Below are 24,153 nucleotides of genomic sequence, written 5' to 3' on the forward strand. Positions count from 1 at the left end.
TTGATTGACAGGCAAAAAGGAGAGTTCGTCACGAAAGAACTTGAAACATGACGAAATAAGTGAACAGCTCGATGAGTGTGAGTTTTAGGTATATATGGTTTGCTATTGACCGATCTTCGGTGACTATCAGTTGATGAATTAAACCCCTCATTCCCCAGTGCTTATCTACAACCCCACAATAGTGAGTGATCATCGTCTCATTTATTCTGGGATACAACTACGCTAGATGTTCGCATCTATTGTATTTTGATTTTGCCTTTTGTATTTATTCTTCAACTAATTTTGAGATTTTTGTAAGTTCTCCAAACTTTGAAGATAGTTTTGACATGGAGTTAATATAGACAGACGTGTTTTATGACCACTATGTGCCTCTATGTGTCTCGAAATCTTCCAAAACATTTAAAACGAACCAAAATATCACCCTTATGTTACTTCATGTTAGAACTACTTTGCGAGTTTCAGTAGCATCCAAATGGATGTTAATTACTAACACATGGTTGGTTATGGCAATACCTGACGTGGATTGATGTAGACTGATGTTAGATGCTGCATATTTGTGCTACAGTAGGTTTAGTTGTTTTGACATTTTTACAAAATGGGAGCCAACACAGGTGCCTATATATTCCTCTTTGTTGCATTCTCTGCGGCTGTATCGGTAAGTAATATGTTCACACATTTTTTATGATCCTTGGTGTGGTTTTAAAAGAAATATCTTAAAATGATTACATATACGGTACCGGTATTGCTTTTATGGCATTTTATGCTTATATTTAGTAGATCTAGTAATAAAAGATTCTCAAAGGGATTACGACGTAATTGGTTTGGTTTGTCTATCAGAAATTTCAGGTGAACATTTCGTGATTGTTCATGAATATGATTAGAGTTGATTTCATCATAAAATATGATTTCCATTATGAGGACTCATGAAGAAGCAGCTTTCTAAGAGTTTGTAGTAGACTCTTTATATTCTTAATGTATAACGTCACTTCTAATGTATGACTGGAAAGGGAATACAAGCCTTGGATATTAAAACGTTTGTTGGGACAGCATTTACGAACAAATGAAATGAATCATGAGGCCCTTTGATTTTGTTTTTTATATTGTTTATTATTTATTTCATTTATCTTTGACACCGCTTCCTAAAAACGTTATACAATACTATTTTCACAAATACCTTTGTGTAGTGGTTGGTAACAACCTAATTGAATTTATGAAAGATGTATTCAAATTTTTAGTAAAATATATTGAGAGTAAGGAGAAGTTAATGTTGTTAATATTGTCACAAATCACAAGTCTAGCATTTTAAATAGTTTTGACAGGTACATTAATGAGTAGTGGCATTTGTCGGAGTAAATAAATGCCCACTTTAGGGCACACACTACTCAGCGATTGTTGAGGGAAATCGTAGCAAACTTTGATGCGGTTAACATTGTATTTTGACAGGTTAATGTTATTAGAATACAATATTGACAACATTAGTCAAAGTTGGTATAAAGCATTGCTTTGATATGAACACTATGTCTAACTGTCTTAAATTAATCCGATGACATATTCTGAGAATTTCAAAAGGCGTTACAAAATGGTGCATAACAAAAGAATTTACAATTACATATGTGGTAGAAAGGATTCTTTTGTTTCTGAAAACGAGAAATAATTTTGTTTATGAAACTACATAACATTTCACTATGTCAGATTTCTCTGAATATTCGGGTTAACGGTTGAAGCAGTTAACTGATGTGAACAAGCCGTTGGTTACTTCAATAATCTATTATACCGTACGTGTAAAAGTTTGTTCATATTTTTTATACTTTTGATTCTCTCTCTAGGCTTGTTTAAACTCATTCCAATGACGTTTAAATAATTTAAATTTGTAAATTAAATAGAAAATATTCTTTAGGCAAACCCTGTACAGAAGAATCACATCACTGTCGAACCATACCATTCAATTAATTCCCAAATGTCGGTGAACAGCAATTATCAGAGATAATTTGACGTGGGTTGACGTTTACACCACATTTTACACAACATTCAGAACAACTCGGTGACTTTATATTCAGTTCAGAATGGGGTATAACACTCCTGGGTGTGTGTTTTTGTTTTATTTATTCGCAGCAGCAATTTCTGTAAGTATTTTTATTTCCACTCACTCAACTACCTTGATGCAGAATGCCTTTCTGAATTTGCAGGGAATTCGTAACAAAAGATTACAGATTAAATTAGGGAAAATGTACCGGTATTTGCAAACTTTTTTGAAAGTACGATAGAAAGTGAGAAGTTTACGAATAAATGATTACGTAAGATCACGAATACTATATAGTAATCGTGCGTAAGATGTATAGTGTTTTAATAAAAAAGCGATTAAAAGACTGTGATTGGGATTGATTGGATTGGAATAGGTTTGATTAGAAGGATCGAAACATGCTTGGGATACATAATGTATTAGGCTTGACTCTAAATGGACAAAAAAATTAATTAATATTACACCATTAGACAAATTACTGACAAAGTAAACATATATAACAGTTTTAGAAATGATTGTAACAATAGTCGTAAATGTTTGCCAACAATGAATTTGTGTACAGTAAGGTAAATGCACCAGTAGCTGACAGTGCTCCAGAAGCTGACAGTTTGAGTTTCTTAACATTATAATGTGGTATCATAAAAATATTTACACATGATTGCATTGTTAGAAGAACATATGTTTATTCTTGATGTGTTTACAAAAAAATCAGTGAAACTTAGCCCATACTCGCTGAATGGTGGTGGTTTGAAAGCGACCCTGTCTGTACACATCACATTTAGTCGATTCCCTTAATGAAATTGTTAAGAAGGTAAGTTTGGTTTTTTGTCATTTCGCTAAATTTTTTAAATAGTATTAATGATTAGGCTCATTATTTTTATCAATTATACCTTTGTTGACAATTTCATGATAAAATTGGGGTGTTAGGGGTTTTGGATTAAAAATTATATCAATGTCAGGCTTTGGTACACAAAAGCCATACAAGTTCCAATAGCTGACAGGGGATATTTGCTACTTGCACAATATTAAATTGGTTTTACCCATCGAAATTTGCATGCTATTTATAATTTATGTGATCTCACATTTTTATAAAATGATTTTAATTTTTTAATTAATAAGCCAAATTATCGAAAAAAATTTATATATGTTTTTAATATAAATAAAAAATATATATATTTTTTTATGTAAATATTTTTTATTTTAAAATATGTAAAATAAATTTTTTTAATAACGTTTTACATGATTTTATAATTTAATTATTAAGTTGGATTTTATTCGTCTTATAAATTATAAAACCCTTAGGTTTAGCATCTAGTACATGTATAGTTCCAGTGTCAGCTACTGGGACAACTGACTGTCAGCTACTAGTACAAGCGTTTTTTTCACTGTCAGCCACTGGAACACGTACAAAGGTTGAATTAAGTTTAAAAATGTTATAAAATATATTTAAAAAACCTTTTTTGTATGACAAATTTGAAAACTACACTAAATTTAGAATCACATAAAATCCGTAATATCTCTTTAGTTCCTATTTATTCAAAACCACGGATTATTAAGTGCGTATAGTTTCTTATACTGTCAGCTACTGGTGCGTTTACCTTATTTTCTTTTTATAAATAACCTGCAAAAACTAGCCACGTTTGTATAAATACCCGCTTCAGAGGGTTTTATTAAATAGCAGTTTTCTTAATAAAACTACAAATACTTAGCGAAACTAATGTAGAATTTTTAAAGATTGTAAATAAAAGAATTGATGACGAACTAAGCTAACGGACGGCGATTCAATTAATAGCACAACTAAGAGGTGCCACAGAAGAGATGTTATGGGAATACCATTTAATTTGTTTACTGTCATGATTGCCATTTTCAGACAATGCTTTAAAGTTGCCAACACATTCTTACAATACCAGGTACAAAACGTAATCTCCACATAGACTTCATTTAAAAAAAAAAAAAAACTTGTATGTTTGGGACAAAAATTAATAACTTTTTTATCAGAACAAACTAAAAGTAAAAAGAACTTGTACATTTAATAAGATTATTTAATCAACCAGGTATATGCCATCAAATAACTTCCCACTTCTTGTAACTAGAAAAATTTTAGTTTTGCATTTTCATTCTAAATGGTATATATTTGAGGGACGTTTGATTTTGTGTTGTTGGTAGTTAGACAAAACGTTGGTGCTACTCTATGAAATCTACTTATTCTCTGTATACAATAACTTGGCGTCTGGACCCTTGACTACCTGCGACCGGGCCGGGACCGTCCCTTGCTCGCTCACTTCTTGAGCAGCTGTTTCCATAATTAGTCACCTAGTCACACCCCCAATGCACTTATTAACTTTTTTGTGCGGGGCGGAATTTTACATTTTTATCTGTACGAGCAAAAAGTCCATGAATAAATAAGTAAAATGATACCAAACTTGACCATATTCTTATTACGTTTGTAGAACCTACAGGCATATGTACAGTAGCTAACGAGGAATAGCAACTTTATAAGGGATAGAAATAAAACTGTAATATCGTTATGTATGAATTATCTTTAATTAAATCAGACGTGCATCGCGAATCTACAAACACAAAAAAGGAATAGTGATTTATTTAAATTTCCTAATATTGTTAGGGGAATAAAGTTTAAGAAGTAAAAACATGTAAAACGTGTTGAGGTGATGTAGTTTGTCACAACCTAATTCATATGTTTCTTTGAGTAGAGCTAACCAATCACATTTAAGACTATTGTAAACGTGAAACACTTTTAAACCGTACATTTCATTAAGTATACGTAATGTTATGTGTTAAAAGGTAAAAAAACTAATCGTAAATGCGAGCGAAAGTAGCATTTGGCATGAAAAGTCAAAATTGCGTCATTTTGTACGGGCCAAATGGTACTTAAAATAATCATACAATCATCATGTTTCTAAGGATATGGCAATTGTCGATAAAAAATCACAGAATTATGTGTATGGGTTGAGTAAATGTTTTTAAGCAAATTAAATTTCTGTATAAAGCGTAGGCCTACGACGGGCCTACCGTAGTTTTTCGGCAGATTATACATATTTCATCAATAGCATTTCAATACGCGATTAATCTAATGACGATACCCTCACGTCAGAATCGTCAGAGGTCTTAGGACGTGAATCACTCATTTCCCGGAAGACATGGGGGTTAGTTCAAAGATATAAATAACAATATCAACGGTATGCATAATATGAATATTTTACCCCCCCCCCCCCCACTCGACATATTTATAATATGAATAACATTGTTAGGTATTTTGGTAAATTATATTAAAATACAATTATATCAACCATCAACCAGATAAAAAATAATTTAAACGTAAGCTTAACTTAACGGAATATGGTCAAGTTTAGTATCATTTTTCTTAAAATTTCATGAACTTTTTGCTTGTGCAGAAAAAAAAATAAAATTCCGTCCCGCACAAAAAAGTTCATAATTGCAGTGGAGGTGCTACTAGGAGACTAATTATGGAAACAGCTGCTCAACAGTGGGCGAGAAAGGTTTCGGCCCCGGTCCGTCCGCAGGTAGACTAGGGTTCAGACGCCAAGTTAGTGTATACAGAGTAAACTCCTGATTATCCATGTATTCTAATGTTTATGGTGTTTCAGACGGCATTCATCGGTCTGGGGGCCTTCACACCACTCTTGCTGGGGGCGTCAACCCTCACCGTCCCCTTCGCCGTGGACTTGAGGGATTTCAGGCTGACTCACAATTGGTTCTACCGACCACCCACCGATGGCGCAAACACACCCCAGCCATAAACTGTCACGTCACATGTTGTGAATAAATACTTGTCACTCTGTGTCAGTTTTATTACATAGCCTACTGTCTAACATGTGTCAGAGCTGTTGGTTGAAGGAGGGAATAGTACAAATTTTGGAACGTTTTCCTCAAGAATAGATTCTATAGCGATACAGCAGGGTGTTTATTTCAAGTTGAGATGACGGAAGGATAAAGTTGAACTAGTGGAAGGTTTGTTACTGAGGTCACCAGGTTCTTTAGTCTGTACCATTAGTTTGCTCTAGTAATCAAGGATCGCGGGTTCGAACCATCAAAAGTTACTGAATTGTAATGAAATATGTTTGTTAGCTTTAGTGTAGATCTAAGTGTCGTGGTGAGAAACTACTTTCTATCAATAATGCTTAGGGGAATTAGAAAGGCTCGTTTAAGTTAAGCGTAGAACATTTCAAAATGTTGAGTTCATTTACAAAATTAAACTTAGTTTCCCCATAGAGTTGGTTGTAATGACATGTTTAGAAAAATATATTCTTTGAAGACTTATCGCCAGAAAAGAAGAGACGTGAGGTTTACTAGTATTCAAATGTCTAGGGGAAGGTAAATTATGTATAGTTGTCGAGACTTGAACAAATATGCAGAGATTTAATTATTAGTCCCGTGGTAACAACAAAAGCCAAATTGAAGAATAAGGTGTTTGGAATCAAGTTGAAACGTGTACTGTTACATTTACAAACAAGTAACTTACGCATATATCGCGGTGATGTGCAATTATGAATGTTACAATTTTTCAATTACAAAATGTTATAATCAAAGATCTTACTCACTGTAATTCAACAGCAATCACCGTGTTCAAACAGAACAGTAGACGGCTCACTAGGCTTTTTACGCGCCACACCAAAGTCTGTAAAGGAAAATCTCCAAAACAAGAGAAAGGTTCCGTTATTGTTCAAAAGGAAAACTAGACTAGTAGTGCACAGTTGTTATCAGCTCTGATAAAAGGGAAAGAAACGAACGTTCGTCTCAGATAATGGTGGTGACTTACTAATTAACTATCGCTACAACTTCCGTCAACTCTCTGCCCTGCACTGGAGAAGGGATAACGCAAGGACTAATGACTACAAATGCATTGTAGTTGTAAGTTTAAAAAGTTATTGATTTGGGGAGCGTGCTGGTCTAGTGGTAGAGCACGGGACTTCATCGGTCCCTAAGATCCCGGGTTGAAATCCCGCCGAATCACCAATGGATTTTATCTAAGTGATAATGCCGCAAGCCGGCCTGAAGTCAGTGACGTCAATTCACTAAATCCTTGGGGGGGGGGACAAACACCAAGGGGTATGGGGGTATGGAATACCCCCCAGCAAACAAGGGGGGCCCCCCAAGGATTTGGTGAAATGACGCCTCTGAATGCCTCTAAAATTACAATTTGAACTACTTACTGTGTTTATATTTTGTACATATGGTCATAAAAGTAAGTTTGAAACGATATTTTTTATTGAGTGAGTAACGCTGATTAATAATGAGTTTAGAGGCATTAAACTTTTAATGTTTGTTACAAAAGCTGATAAGCTGTTACATTTAGCTTTAACTTTTCATGTCAATGTTATGAAACGAAACGGCTGTTATGTTCCGTTTCGTTGCTCTCCGATCCGATCCTAATCGCACATTGTTTCTTTTGACCATTACGTTATTCATTCCCACCGCTTACCACTGGTAAGGGTTGTAGCTCGATAAAGAGAGAAAGTTCGTGTCAGATCGGTGATACCGTTCATTTCGAAATCGAACATAACGTAACGACATGAAATGTAACGGAACGGAACGTAACTGAACAGATCGGAACTGACCAAAACGGATCGGACCAGACCGGATCGGACCAGACTAGATCGGACCAGACTAGATCGGACCAGACCGGATCGGATCGGATCGGACCAGAACGGATTAGATCGGACTGGCACGGACCAGACTGGACCGGCCCGAACGGGACTGGAACGGATCGGACCAGTTCAGATTGGATTGGGACGGGTCGTAGCAAATCGGAACGGAACTGAACGAAACGATACGAAACGAAATGATTTTGACACCACGTGTCATTAACCTATTTAAGACAGCCTCAACACGAGTTTTCATTTCTGACATGTCCTCAGCGTAAATCAGAATTTCATAAATATAACAAGCATATCCTTCAAGACCCATTAGTATTTGGTCCATTATTGATTGGAAAAGCACGCCTGCACTTGTTATTCCATAGGCTAGCCTGCGATATCGGAACAACCCCTTGTGGGTAGTAATTGTCAATAATTCTTGTGATGATTCGTCAACCTTAAGCTGTAAATTTGCTGCAGAAAGGTCCAATATAGCATAAACTCTAGCACCTGATATTTTGGTCGAAATATTCTAAGGATTTGATAGTCAGTCATTAGTATGATAAGTAGAACTGTGGATTTGGTTGTGAAAAGTTTTTTTTTAACAGAAATAATATAAAAGTTTATGAGCGTACTAAATTATTTCTTATATATTTTTATCTCATATTTGAACATTGACATATTACCATTATTAAATACTTTATAAATCTGTACCCAAGAACATAAACCTCAACTAGGCAGATCAAGGTAATACCACGGTAAAGCTAAGTCCTAGATTCACCACAAACCTCAAACTCTCAGTTAAATCTTGTTAAGCTATCTCAGGAATTCCATTGATGTGAGTATCGCTTCGTTAAATATATAACCTTAAGGGTCTTTAAATTTTTATTGTGTATACTAGCTGACCCGGCGAACTTCGTATCGCCTAAGTTATAGGTTTCCCCTAAGACAGACCGATGGAAAGAAAGTACCGTTACGTTTAATTTTCAAGATGATCTCGTTCGCATCGCTCAATCACGTCCTGGTTGAAGTTCGTTCACTACGCTCACTCACCTTTGGGTTGGAGCTCGTTCGCTACGCTCACTCACCTTTGGGTTGGAGCTCGTTCGCTGCGCTCACTTGCCTTCAGGTTAGCTCGTTCGCTACGCTAACTCGCCTCCAGGTTGAAGTTCGTTCGCTACGCTCACTCACCTTTTGGTTGCAAATAAGCTGTTGTCATAAATGTAAAAGAAATATTAGTGCTGCACCCTGTTGGTAATCCTTGTAACTTTAATGCTATTGAACATCATAGAACAGAACCAACTTGTTTAATTGAAACAGCTGTAAAGATTCATTAATTCAATTTCTCATAAGGTTAACATGGGAAACTCCAGAGCCACTGGGGCGGAGCCCTTTTAAGAATTTCGAAACGGGAAATAGTTTACGTCCGATTCGCATACCTACAGAATTTACACACCAAATTTCATAACGATCGGTGAAGTCGTTCCGGAGGAGTTTGCAGACAAACACTGTGACACGAGAATTTTATATATTAGATTTTTACTGTGTTTATATTTTGTACATATCCTATACTCTAATACGAGCAAAGTTTGCTTGTATGTATGTATGTATGTATGTATGTATGTATGTATGTATGCTTGCACCAAGATCTTGAAAACGGCTCCGACGATTTTCTTCAAATGTTGTATATAGTTTATTTCTGGCCTAAAAACGAGTTTACTGCAATTAGAATTGCCATCAAAAATCTAATTACGTAGAAAAATGAAATTGAAAATCACATTTTTTTAACATTAGTCTTATGGGTTGCTAGGTAACCATGTTGGCTGAATTAAATAACAAGGAAAAAGTAAACAAAAGACTTGTAGCTTGTAATTCGTCTATCCACAGTATACTAGCAAAACAAAATACAGTACAAAAGGAAAAACATCAGTTGTTACTATTGAGCAAAGATTATACTGAAGATTACTAGATTCTATAGTCAAGGGTAGCAGTGTGGAGTGTGGGATCTGTTTATGACGATGAGATTACGGTATCTGCAATCCTTAAATGCTATGGAAAGGGAGGAAAACAGGTCCACGACATAGGAAGTGGTGAAGGAAGTAGTAAAGGCGAGCAGTCTGGAGTGTGGGAACTGTTTATGACGATTAAATTAAGGTATCTGCAATCCTAAAATGTAATGGGAGGGAGGAAACAGGTCCATGACGTAGGAAATGGGGAAGGAAGTTGTAAGGCTAGCAGTGCAGAGTGTGGAAACCGTCTGTGGCATTTATGTATCTGCAATTTTAAAATAGTATAAAGAAGAAGGGCAAACAGGTCTACGACATAGGGAGTGGTGAAGGAAGTAGCAAGGGTGAGCAGTCCGGAGTGTGGAAATTGTTAATAACGATTAAAACAAGTTATCTACAATCCTAAAATGCTATGGGAAGGGAGGGAATCAGGTCCGCGACGTAGGAAGTAGAGAAGGAAGTAGTAAAGGCGAGCAGTCTGGAGTGTGGAAACTGTTTATGACGATTAGATTAAGGAATCTACAATCCTAAAATGCAATGGGAATGGAGGGAAACAGGTCCGCGACGTAGGAAGTGGTGAAGGAAGTAGTAAAGGCGAGCAGTCTGGAGTCTGGGAACTGTTTATGGGAATTACATTAAGGTATCTACAATCCTAAAATGCTACGAGAAGGGAGTAAAACAGGTCCATGACGTAGGAAATGGTGTAGGAAGTAGTAATGCTAGCAGTGCAGAGTGTGGGAACCGTCTGTGGCATTTATGTATCTGCAATTCTGAAATAGTATAAAGAAGGAGGGCAAACAGGTCTACGACATAGGGAGTGGTGAAGGAAGTAGCAAGGCTGAGCAGTCCGGAGTGTGGGAATTGTTAATAACGATTAAAACAAGTTATCTACTATCCTAAAATGCTATGGGAAGGGAGGGAATCAGGTCCGCGACGTAGGAAGTGGTGAAGGAAGTAGTAAAGGCGAGCAGTCTGAAGTGTGGAAACTGTTTAAGACGATTAGATAAAGGAATCTGCAATCCTAAAATCCTATGGGAAGGGATGGAAAGAGGTCCGCGACGTAGGAAGTGGTGAAGGAAGTAGTAAAGGCGAGCAGTCTGGAGTGTGAAAACTGTTTATGACGATTAGATTAAGGAATCTGCAATCCTAAAATGCTATGAGAAGGGAGGGAAACAGGTTCACGACGTAGGAAGTGGTGAAGGAAGTAGTAAAGGCGAGCAGTCTGGAGTGTGAAAACTGTTTATGACTATTAGATTAAGGAATCTACAATCCTAAAATGCTATGGGAATTGAGGGAAACAGGTCCGCGCCGTAGGAAGTGGTAAAGGAAGTAGTAAAGGCGAGCAGTCTGGAGTGTGAAAACTGTTTATGACGATTAGATTAAGGAATCTGCAATCCTAAAATGCTATGGGAAGGGAGGGAAACAGGTTCACGACGTAGGAAGTGGTGAAGGAAGAAGGAAGTAGTAAATGTGAGCAGTCCGGAGTGTGGGAACTGTTAATAACGATTAGATCAAGTTATCTACAATCCTAAAATGCTATGGGATGGGAGGGAATCATGTCCGCGACGTAGGAAGTGGTGAAGGAAGTAGTAAAGGCGAGCAGTCTGGAGTGTGGAAACTGTTTATGACGATTAGATTAAAGAATCAACAATCCTAAAATCCTATGGGAAGGGATGGAAAGAGGTCTGCGACATAGGAAGTGGTGAAGGAAGTAGTAAAGGTGAGCAGTCCGGAGTGTGGGAAATGTTTATGACGATTAGATTAAGGTATCTACAATCCTAAAATGCTATGGGAATGGAGGGAAACAGGTCTGCGACGTAGGAAGAGGTGAAGGAAGTAGTAAAGGCAAGCAGCCCGGAGTGTTGGAACTGTTAATGACGATTAGATTAGGGTATCTGCAATCCTAAAATGCCATTGGAAGGGGGAGAAACAGGTCCGCGACGTAGGAAGTGGTGAAGGAAGTAGTAAAGGCGAGCAGTCTGGAGCCTGGGAACTGTTTATGGGAACTACATTAAGGTATCTACAATCCTAAAATGCTACGAGAAGGGAGGAGAGGAAAAAAGGTCCATGACGTAGGAAATGGTGTAGGAAGTAGTAATGCTAGCAATGCAGAGTGTGGGAACTGTCTGTGGCATTTATGTATCTGCAATTCTAAAATGGTATAGGGAAGGGGGCAAACAGGTCCACGACGTAGGGAGTGGTGAAGTAAGTAGTGAAGGTTAGCAGTGTGGAGATTGGGAGTGGATTAATGTATCTGCAATACTTTTCAGAGTAAAGTTATAATTTTCCCCGAGCAAAGCTCGGTCCCCAGGTACTAGTCATAAAAGTAAGTTTGAAACGATACTTTTTTATTGAGTGAGTAGCGATGATTAATTGTAAGTTTAGAGGCATTACAATTTTAATGTTTGTTACAAAAGCTGATAAGCTGTTACATTTAGCTTTAACTTTTCATGTCAAAGTTAAGTAAAAAAATATCAATTTATTCTGTCTTCGTTGGCTTATTGGTTTTTAATTAGTTACAAATCTTACATTTTAATCAAGCAAATAAACGGTATCACCAATCTGACACGAACTTTCTCTCTTTATCGAGCTACAACCCTTACCAGTGGCAATGAATAACGTAATGGTCAAAAGAAACAATGTGCGAATAGGATCGGATCGGAGAGTAACGAAACGGAACATAACAGATCATTTCGAATCTGAACATACCGTAACGACACGAAATGTAACGGATCGGATCGAATCGGAACGGAACGTAACTGAACAGATCGGGAGTGACCGAAACGGATCGGACCAGACCGGATCGGACCAGACCGGATCGGATCGGACCAGAACGGATTAGATCGGACTGGCACGGACCACACTGGACCGGCCCGAACGGGACTGGAACGGATCGGACCAGTTCAGATTGGATTAGGACGGTTCGTAGCAAATCGGAACGGAACTGAACGAAACTAATCAAAACGAAACAAAACGAAACGATACGAAACGAAATGATTTTGACACCACGTGTCATTAACCTATTTAAGACAGCCTCAACACGAGTTTTCATTTCTGACATGTCCTCAGCGTAAATCAGAATTTCATAAATATAACAAGCATATCCTTCAAGACCCATTAGTATTTGGTCCATTATTGATTGGAAAAGCACGCCTGCACTTGTTATTCCATAGGCTAGCCTGCGATATCGGAACAACCCCTTGTGGGTAGTAATTGTCAATAATTCTTGTGATGATTCGTCAACCTTAAGCTGTAAATTTGCTGCAGAAAGGTCCAATATAGCATAAACTCTAGCACCTGATATTTTGGTCGAAATATTCTCTGGATTTGATAGTCAGTCATTAGTATGATAAGTAGAACTGTGGATTTGGTTGTAAAAAATTTTTTTAACAGAAATAATATAAAAGTTTATGAGCGTACTATATTATTTCTTATATTTTTTTATCTCATATTTGAACATTGACATATTACCATTATTAAATACTTTATAAATCTGTACCCAAGAACATAAACCTCAACTAGGCAGATCAAGGTAATACCACGGTAAAGCTAAGTCCTAGATTCACCACAAACCTCAAACTCTCAGTTAAATCTTGTTAAGCTATCTCGGGAATTCCATTGATGTGAGTATCGCTTCGTTAAATATATAACCTTAAGGGTCTTTAAATTTTTATTGTGTATATTTTTACTGTGTTTATATTTTGTATATATGGTCATAAAAGTAAGTTTGAAACGATACTTTTTTATTGAGTGAGTAGCGATGATTAATTGTAAGTTTAGAGGCATTACAATTTTAATGTTTGTTACAAAAGCTGATAAGCTGTTACATTTAGCTTTAACTTTTCATGTCAAAGTTAAGTAAAAAAATATCAATTTATTCTGTCTTCTTTGGCTTTTTGGCTTTTACAAATCTTACATTTTAATCAAGCAAATAAACGGTATTACGAATTTGACACGATCTTTCTCTCTTTATCGAGCTACAACCCTTACCAGTGGTAAGCGGTGGGAATGAATAACGTAATGGTCAAAAGAAACAATGTGCGAATAGGAACAGATTGGAGAGAAACGAAACGGAACATAACAGATCATTTCGAATCGGAACATAACGTAACGACACGAAATGTAACGGATCGGATCGAATCGGAACGGAACGTAACTGAACGGATCGGAACTGACCGAAACGGATCGGACCAGACCGGATCGGACCAGACCGGATCGGATCGGACCAGAACGGATCGGATCGGACCAGAACGGATCGGATCGGATCGGACCAGAACGGATCGGATCGGACCAGAACGGATCGGATCGGACCACAACGGATCGGATCGGACCAGAACCGATCGGATCGGACCATAACGGATCGGATCGGACTGGAACGGTCCAGACTGGACTGGCCCGAACGGGACTGGAACGGATCGGACCAGTTCAGATTGGATTGGGACGGGCCGTAGCAAATCGGAACGGAACTGAACGAAACGATCAAAACGAAACAAAACGAAACGATAAGAAACTAAATGAGTTTGACACCTCGAGTCATTAACCCATTTAAGACAGCCTCAACACGAGATTTCATTTCTGACTTGCCTTAGCGTAAATAAGAATGTCATAAATATAACAAGCATATCCTTCAAGACCCATTAGTATTTGGTCCATTGTTGATTGGAAAAGCACGCCTGCACTTGTTATTTCATAGGCTAGCCTGCGATATCGGAACAACCCTTTGTGGGTAGTAGTTGTCAATAATTCCTGTGATGATTCGTCAACCTTAAGCTGTGAATATGCTGCAGAAAGGTCAAATTTAGCATAAACTCTAGCACCTGATATTTTGTCGAAATATTCTCTGGATTTGATAGCCAGTCATTAGTATGATTAGTAGAACTGTAGATTTGGTTGTGGAAAGTTTTTTTTTTCAAACAGAAATAATATAAAAGTTTATGAGCGTACTATATTATTTCTTAATTTTTATCTCATATTTGAACATTGATATATTACCATTATTAAATACTTTATTATTAAATCTATACTATTATAAAAAAGAGGTGGTGTCTGTGTGTATGGGAAAAGTAAACGCGAAAACTACTGGTCGGATCGGGCTGAAATTCGGCATGATGATAGCTCATATTCCCGATTAACATATAGGCATATTTTTATCCCAAAAATCCTTCCGGGCTCCGCCCCAGTGGCTCTGGAGCAAAGGTTCCCATGTTAACCTTATGAGAAATGGAATTAATGAATCTTAACAGCTGTTTCAATTAAACAAGTTGGTTCTGTTCTATGATTTTCAATAGCATTAAAGTTACAAGGATTACCAACAGGGTGCAGCACTGGCATTTTTTCTTTTACATTTATGACAACAGCTAATTTGCAACCAAAAGGTGAGTGAGCGTAGCGAACGAACTTCAACCTGGAGGCGAGTGAGCGTAGCGAACGAGCTAACCTGAAGGCAAGTGAGCGTAGCGAACGAGCTAACCTGAAGGAAAGTGAGCGAAGCGAACGAGCTCCAACCTAAAGGTGAGTGAGCGTAGCGAACGAACTTCAAAAAGAACCGAAATTTCTTAAACCATGTCCTCACTCATAACTGCTATAAGCATTTGATACTTATATGCCAACCCCGTACGAAGGACGGGTACTCTGCTAGTACTTTATAATTCTGTACCCAAGAACATAAACCTAATAAACTAGGCAGATCAAGGTAATACCACGGTAAAGCTAAGTCCTAGATTTACCACAAACCTCAAGCTCTAAGTTAAATCTTGTTAAGCTATCTCGGGAATTCCATTGATGTGAGTATCGCTTCGTTAAATATATAACCTAAAGGGTCTTTAAATTTTTTATTGTGTATATTTTTACTGTGTTTATATTTTGTACATATGGTCATTAAAAGTAAGTTTTAAACGATATTTTTTTATTGAGTGAGTAACGATGATTAATTGTAAGTTTAGAGGCATTCAGTGGCGTCATTTCACCAAATCCTTGGGGGGGCAAACACCGGGGGGTATGGAATACCCCCCAGCAAACAAGGGCCCCCCCCGGAAAATTTTTGAAACAAAAAAGAGGGGTTTAAACTTATTTTAAATGTCAAAAGCACTTCAAATTAAAAACAAATTATGAGTAAAATTTATTTAAATTCAGGCAGAAAGTTAATGAAACTACGAATTATTGAAAACAGACAGAAACACAATAATTTTATGTTGGTGAGTTAGTCATCTAAGAAACGTGATCAATAGTTCCATGATGTATTAATATTATGTTTGTTATTACAGATTCATGACCAATTTCTCTTGTACAACATTTAGCAATGAATACGGTTGTTCATAGCCTATAGTTTATTTTGGTTTTTAAATCAAATACAAGTAATTAAGAACTTAAAAGCAAATCAAATTTTATCACCAATAAAATAATTTGACACAAAAGTACAAAAGGCTATTTAACTATATTAAATTGGTAGTCTACAATGTGCAAAATAAATTACATAAATTTATACACATGTATAGTTTTAATGCTTGAATAATTCATAAAAGTAAATATATAAACTAGAAGTTGGTGGTTTATCGTACAGCACCAAACAGAAAAAGTAAATGAATAAAAAAACTACTAATTTATGTAGGCCTAAACTCAAAATGTGCTAAGACAATAAAACAATAATAATTTTTGTTTCAAATTACTGTACAAGAATATACAGATTTTTTTCTGCTGTGCTTTTTAGGATTTGACAGGAGAAAATATTTGTATATTGGCTAGTACAGCATATTTTTTTCTCTAGCCCAGGATCCAGGGGGGGCAAATGCTCCCCCTGCCCCCCCCCCAAATGACGCCCCTGCCTGAAGTTATGTGAAAAACAACCCCGGGCTTGTGCCTAGCATCCTAGGACAAAAATCGTTTTTATGATCTTCAGTCGTAAATTATTGATAGGCTGATAGTGTTTTGAGCACGAATATTCTAGTATTCGTGGTTTTGAGCGTGATCAAAAGATAATATTCGAGATGCCTCATTAAGGGTTTTAAGAAGTTCTAAACCCAAAAATCTTAAAAAGTCTTTAGGGAATTAACCCCCACTATTATCGATTAACAATAAAAGGGCTTTCGGTAAATAGGCATTTTATTAACTTCACCCACGGGTGACTTCATAAGTATTAATAAAACTATTAAGTAAGTAAGCTGAAATGAACAAAACAGAATACAGTAATACAGACATTGTTAAGTGCGGTGGCTGATTATAATAGACAGACATGTTTGGATTGCGTTGTTTCTTTGTTTAGGGATACAGTTAGGCAACTAGCATAAGCGTGTAAGTTTGTGATGAGCAAGTTCGTGTCTCGTTGGGTAATTTGTTCACTCTCTCAATGGGTAATAACTCACACAGATTAACTCGCCGAGGGACACCTAATGTAATCGTAACATTATTGTAATCATGTGAGTGGTAAAGGGGTAAGGGAGGCCCATAGCGTGTATGTACTTGTGTGTATTAGTAACAGTGAACGAGCCAGACATATACAGCCATGCACTGAGTGGTTCAACAAACGTCATTTGGTCACGTACATACAAACAAACTCATTGAATAGTCAAATTTCTGAGTGATATAAGTATAACCACAAGAGACGGTACGCTTAATTTCTGTTGTCATAAGTATTTTTAATTTGACTGCACAAAGAGTAATAACAATATCGAGATGACAATGATTACAAATTATGACAATGATTACAATGATTGGAACGTGATGTTACTCATTTCAAACTGGTCGACTTTTTACGTATGCGCATTTTAGATTAATTTCAATGGGAAAGAGTGGAATGAAAACGTCTGTTACTTTGTTAAGACCAGCTGATTCTTCAGATGATTAATAACTCTGTGACAGCGCCAGATGGCTTCCTGCAAACATTGGCAGTTGCGCCAAAACTTCTCAGTTTCTGGTAGAATTAAAGACGGTATAAAACCTTTCGAATAATCGATAAATAGTTTACATTTTTGTCAAGATATTTTACATGTACGAAAAGGAATGGGTTCCAGACGCCTAGTATTAGGCCTACAGCTGCAAACGATTTCTAAAATGTGATAACCTATCTGAACGTAATCTATTAAAATAAACTTATAATTGCGTAGGTTTGAACAAAATTTGCGAAATATGAATAAGTGAACAAATAAATATGTCCAAACGTAGTAAGCACTCGTGGAAAAATAACGTCAGAAATCGTCTCAATGAACAACACATTCGTCTGTCTTGTTATTAAGTTTATGAATCATGGATGATCCTTAACAAAATTAATACAATTTTACAGTAAATCTGGCTATAAAGAGTGATATTTGTAGTAAGTTTGATTCAAAGGCAATACAAGCGTGAAAAAACGAGTGGTCATTTCGGTGTTTACGTTGTTTTGTATCTCGATCTCATTATTACTCAGAGCTCTCTGGTAAAGCGACAACAGGACTGAATTTGACCTGGGCCAGCCAGAGCCCTCTGGGGCAGTCATGCGGCATAATGCGAGGGTGCGACATTAGGACTGAATGGAATCTCCCCGTTCTCCCTGCCTAATTCCCATCACCCTACCCCCGGACACATAGTGAACTAGTGGGATAGTGAACGGATCGGCTCATGGAATCGTTCACGGAATTATTTACTCCGTGTAATTTGTCAGCACTCGTCTTTATTAATATAATTTAGCCGCTATTCCAGTGCCTCGCAACGAGATCAAGATTCAGAAGAGACAATTTTGGTTCCTTTAAAATGCCGCAAAATGGTTGTGGATCACCCATTTTATTTAGATACGAAATTCAACTGTACCACTTGACTTGATAACAGTCCGTTTTGTTAACTCAGACTGTGAACACGTATTTAGGCTACCTAGGATGGTGTAAAAATGATGACGATGAATTCATTGAAATATTACATGGAGACCTTTATGATTGTATGTTTAAAAAATACGCGTACTAATAAGTGTATTTACTAAAATAAAGTGTTGGAAGTCAATTGTTAGGTAAAACAAATCCTAAAACTTAACTTTAAGGTCGTGTATAAAAAACATTGATTGTTATAAATGCTCCATATAATAAGATACTGTCAAAAAAATTTAAACCAGTTAACATAGGAACAATAACTCATATGCGACGGACGGTATAGTTAATATGTTATTCATTAATTCATTTAATGATCAACCATATTTTGTAACGCAATAGTCATTATTGTTTCTACACTTATTTATTACTCATTAAACAATGCTAAATGCTCAACTTTTTTATAATTTCACTCTTTTTGTCGCGGTTAGAAGAATTGTCGTAAGCCTTTAAAGCAACCGTTGATTTCGACGGGTTTCACCTAGTTAGGTATATTTTACACGGAGAGAAAAGAACAATTGTAATTTTTGCCACCTTTTGGTAGATTAAACATATACTTGTTGTTAATAACTCTAAAATTATCATTAGTGTAAATATTTTTTCGAAAAATAACTTTAAAATAGCTGGTTGAAATTGTAAAATCTTATAGCAAGTAAGTGTCACTTTGTCCGTTCCAAAATTCAAGGCCCTCAAATTCACTCACCTAATTGATTATAGAAAAATAACATTAACACGGTCTCTAATGATTTGGGAAACAAAAGTCAACTGTAAGCAGCTCAGTATTAAAATATTGCCAGTGATTTGATTGAAGCAGCTGTTTAGCTATATCTATATAAATAAAATTAGAGTTTTGTCTGTACATTGCTCAGAATTATATATTTTAACCTTTTTTTACGTTTTATACATTAAAGAAGCAGAAACGAGTCTAATCTCTATTTCTGTCTATCTGTCTGTCTGTCTTTCTGTCTTTCTGTAACACTCAAGATGGCATTTTACCCAATCTTCTCCGTGAAAACGAGAGTACCTATCAAGATCCAAGTCATTTTAATGTATTCACTGGATTGGCGAGAGTGTCTTTAGTGATTAAAATATGGCCTCACTACTTTATAAATAAAATTACGGACGTTCAAAAATGCAGTTTTGTGCGATTTTTGTCAAATTTTCATTCAATTTTTATTACATAATCGTCTATGAAGTAACGAACAGCTGTCCGGATCAAGATTATTTTTTCTAGCTGTCACTGATATGTTTACAAATGTTGTTTACAAATACCGCAACCATTTCGAATCACGTCTTGAAAGCAAATCCCAACCAACCAAGTGAGATTGAAAACGTTTTTCTTACAAAACGGATTTAATTAATCGCAAGTGCAATATCATAGTGTAACCGTAAATGAAATTAAATAACTAGGCATCATCCAGGTCAGGACCCAGAAATTCTTTGTGTATAAAATTGTTCTTGAGTTTTGATAACCAGAAAAAATACCTTGAATCAGTGTTGTATATGGCTGGGACACTTAATGATCGTCGTCAATAGCTTACAAACAAGGTTTCCACTCATTGACGGCGCTTCAATGGCGATTGTGTAAAGTGTAAAGTAAAAAAAAATACAACTGCAGTGGGTGATTGTAACAGAGGTTTACGGATGATGGTAAACTCGCTTTTCCAATGTGTCACTTTCTGTTTCTATTCACCGTGTGGTGCAATCGCTGGACCATACAGCCAATAGGCCAATAGCCCATCTTTTTGGTACGTACGCCTACCTATTTATTCATAACAACCTTTTCAACGACGATCCTAGATACCGGTACTTTTCCATAGAATACATGGCCTACCTACTTAAGAAATAAAATTACCAATGTTCAAAAACCCAACATTGTGTGATTTTTGTCACATTTCCTTCTAATGTTAATATATATACTAATCATTGTTAAGAGAATACGTAATCTATGAAATAACAAGAAGTTGTTTGGATAAGGTTGTTTTTTTTTTTCAAACTGACACCGATAAGTTTACATTAAAAGTTATAACTTTTTACGAGAAAATCCAAAACCAAGAGATCAATAACCTCGGGGCTAGATTAATGCATTTAATTGGTCGGATGTACTATAGTTCTTAACTGAAAACGTTGGTTTTTGGTACTGGTTCTTTTCCTTAGAACAGTTGGTATAGCTGCAAGAATCATTTTTACGTACCAACACATCACTGTAATTTACAAATTAGTTATCGTTGGTGTTGCACTTTATTTATTAGAGCCGTATTCAATTTAATTGATGTCTTAAGTGTATACGTTTTGCTTTTTCTGCCTGGATTCCAAAATATTAACTTACCCGTTGTATGCTAAGAAAATGGTAACCCATTTGAGTAAAACATTTGTATAGCAAACCATCATGAATTGTTTTCGCCTTTACGTGTAGTACTTTAAATACGTTTAACCATTGTGGAAAGTAACTTTCAATTATAGGCCTACCTTAGGGCTATGCCTCATGGATCTATAAAGCATTTTTTAGTTTAATCATTGGATTTAACATATGGACCAACACGATCCGGGTGACATTTAATTGCGATGCATTTATTTTGGCTTGAACTGTCAGATACTGTATTTGACAAGGTTTGTATAAAATAGTTTTGCCAGTATATCTGCAAATATGCAAACCAACTGCTTTTCTTAATATAAGAAGGTTTCAACTGACTACTTTAAGATCCCCGTGCGTAGAACGGGCACACAGCTAGTCAACCACTAAATTAGCCGCAACGTATAAAATTATGGCACGAATGGCACGATCAAGTTTAGTCTAGTAAAAATAAGAATCCAACACTTTTAATAAAATCAAATTTATTTATGTTTATGATCGATACAGTTTCTGTTTAAATATTTCTGCATTACTAGCAGTTACCCGGTGCGCGTTGCAGCGCTAACAACTATTATTTTAAACTAGTGCTTCTGTTGCTCGTATTCGAGCAATTGCAAAGTATTTCAGACATTATTTCAACACGAATAACAGTAATAATTTCCGATGACTGAAAGAGTCATCTTAAAAATGATGAAATCAATCACTCCACTCCAGTTATCGAAATTGAAAACGATTACCGAACGAAAACGATACCAAGTCATCAACATTAAAAAAAAAAATACACCTCAATATCTTCCCTGTAGCAGCAAACCTAGGTACTAATTCAAATTAATGTTATTAGGAAATATATCGGACCACGCGTTGAAACAAGAAACTACATTAAATTTAAAATTACAATATTTTGAATATTTGTTCGGAATGTATAATATCATAAACGTATCTTTCTATCTAAATATATAAATGACAATCAAAAGTGTGTCACTGATGTTGCATGTAACTTCAAGTAGTATAAATATTGTGTTACATAAGCTCTAGCAATGTGATGGACAGTATCCTCTGTTTAGTAAGCACTGCTGGAAGATTGAAATATATTAGTGACAGTAAAGAAATATTTTACTTCTTAAACAACACTTCACCACGACAACATTTGGTACAGTTAATTATTGAGATTTTCTATTATTTATCAACTTCCCGTTCACCTGACACATGGTTAACAAAGGAACATCTGCGTCGTGCTAGGAATTCCAGGAAGGGTCACACATTCCCTTTCCTCTGTTCATAGTTCACAATGTTCTGTTATCTGGACCTTCCAGCTACTAGTCATATTTAATGGGATTACTGAGAAATAATTTTCCACTACAACAGCAATGCCAATGAACTTTCTGAAATATGTTCACAGAAAAAAAACAGATCAGTGTCCGTCCACAACAAACCCAATGAACTCAAATGTTAATTCTATGAGCTGCATTTGCCGCAATCCAGGGAGTTCGTGAGATGCGTTTCACAAACTAACAATTCCACATGTTGGCATTATTTAAATAAATAAACCCAGTTAATACGACTAAACGTCAACAACAGCCTTAATCCTAATATCAATACGATAGTACAATTTAATATTACAAAATTAACTTACAACCTAATAATTGCTTTAGTATAATTTTAGGTTTTACTTTCATATCTTTAACTATATTTAAACCTATATACAAACATTAACATACATTATACATAATACATTATACATTATATATATACAAACATTAGCCCTTGACAAACATTAATTTTTCATAAATTTACTATAATATGAAAAGCCTAAATTCATATTAGGCCTACATACAAAATACCCCCGCTGCAGTTACAACTAAATAGCCTTTTTAATTTACTCCTTGTATTTCCATTCCCTACACATTATGTAACTTACTAGATAATAGGGTCTATATTTCAGTCATTATTTAATGGATCCAACAACTGTAAGGGTGATATTATTTTGACCATTTAAACATTTTAGTCTTGATCTGGAAAAAATATGCCACACAGTCAAGTACTCTCAAAAACACGACTCGGCAATTAGGTGAACGATTCCATGAGGTGATGTGTTCTCAGCGACCTAGTAAACGACTCCATTAGGTGATTAGTTCTCTTGCCTGTGTCTGTGAGGGTAGGGAGAACGGGAAGAAACCGACGCGATGAGGGAGATCTCCCTCAGTCCTAATGTCGCACCCCTGAAATTATCCGCATGGCTGCGCCTGCGGACCCAGAACGGACCAGGTCAAATTCAGTCCTGTTGTCACACCACCAGCTCTCTCGACCCCCAGTCTCCTAACCCCCCCCCCTTAACCCCGAGAATGGGTGAAATGGGGTTAATGTCCTACCCCTGTTGTTTCCCATTTACATTTTCTCGCCATATGCTTACGATGTGGCATTTCGCATAAAAAATCGAAATTGGAAGCATTTCGATGTCCGTAGCTCTAAAAAATCAATGTCGTAGAATTTATATATTTATGAAAAATATTTAAAACACATTAATTAATACTCGTTTTAATAAAATTAAATTTGTTCACCATAAACAATCTTCACAACCAAGCAGAATTTCGTTGAATATTTTGCAAATTCATTTGTAATTTTACGTATATTGTATTCACAACAGTTAAGAATTAGTCTTACGGAGTCTTTAGTTTTAATAAGTTGAAACATTTAATAATGAGAACATATCAGCTAGTTGAGCTTGTATGTGTTTTATACATTTACAACTACTATTTTAATACCAATACAGTGTTTTAATAAAATGCTTCAATTTGGTTTGATTTTAAATACTCAATACGACACATTTCACATTTTTGGGACTCGGGCTACCTAATTAATTTTGAACTTCGAGAGTATCATCATTCCTATTATTAAAATGTGTTAACTTTTAAACATGTAACATGTTATTACCTGTTGCATATTTTAAATTCAGACCCCCCGCCCCCTTCATCTCCCTTCATTTTTCATTGAATTCACTTGGTAAATTTACCTGAATTACTTTACATACAAGTATTTTGAATATAAGATGCAATTAAATTACGAAATGTGTTTTATTAAAAATGTTTATGGCCTAAAAACTCTTGCCTCATTATACCACATCGCCACATTTCTTTTCAAAGGTTTCCTTTAAAACGTTACTCTGTACCAGGTTGCCCACCTCGAGAACACACACGAGATGAGAGCTGAAAAGGGGTGTTTTCCACCCACCCCCTCCCACCACACTCCCCTTTGAGGTCTAAACACACGTCAATAAACATAACACTCTAAACGCCCCGTCCCAACAAAACTTCAGCTCAATTTTAATTACCCT

At 36.1% G+C, this 24,153-nt stretch overlaps 1 protein-coding gene and 1 long non-coding RNA gene across 3 annotated transcripts in view; one reads left to right on the top strand and one right to left on the bottom strand.

The window, feature by feature from the left end:
- Positions 1 to 24,153, bottom strand: part of LOC129001293 (uncharacterized) — a 113,239-nt gene that overhangs the window by 42,856 nt on the left and 46,230 nt on the right. The gene's annotated exons all lie outside the window — the stretch shown is intronic.
- LOC129001296 (uncharacterized) lies at positions 514 to 5,840 on the top strand. Its single transcript, XR_008491409.1, has 2 exons — positions 514 to 655; positions 5,647 to 5,840. It is a non-coding gene; the product is annotated as an uncharacterized LOC129001296 (long non-coding RNA).

The sequence above is a fragment of the Macrosteles quadrilineatus genome, unplaced genomic scaffold (assembly GCF_028750875.1).
Source record: "Macrosteles quadrilineatus isolate MER2022 unplaced genomic scaffold, UCM_ALF_1.0 Scaffold_8__2_contigs__length_117827958, whole genome shotgun sequence".
NCBI lineage: Eukaryota > Metazoa > Arthropoda > Insecta > Hemiptera > Cicadellidae > Macrosteles > Macrosteles quadrilineatus.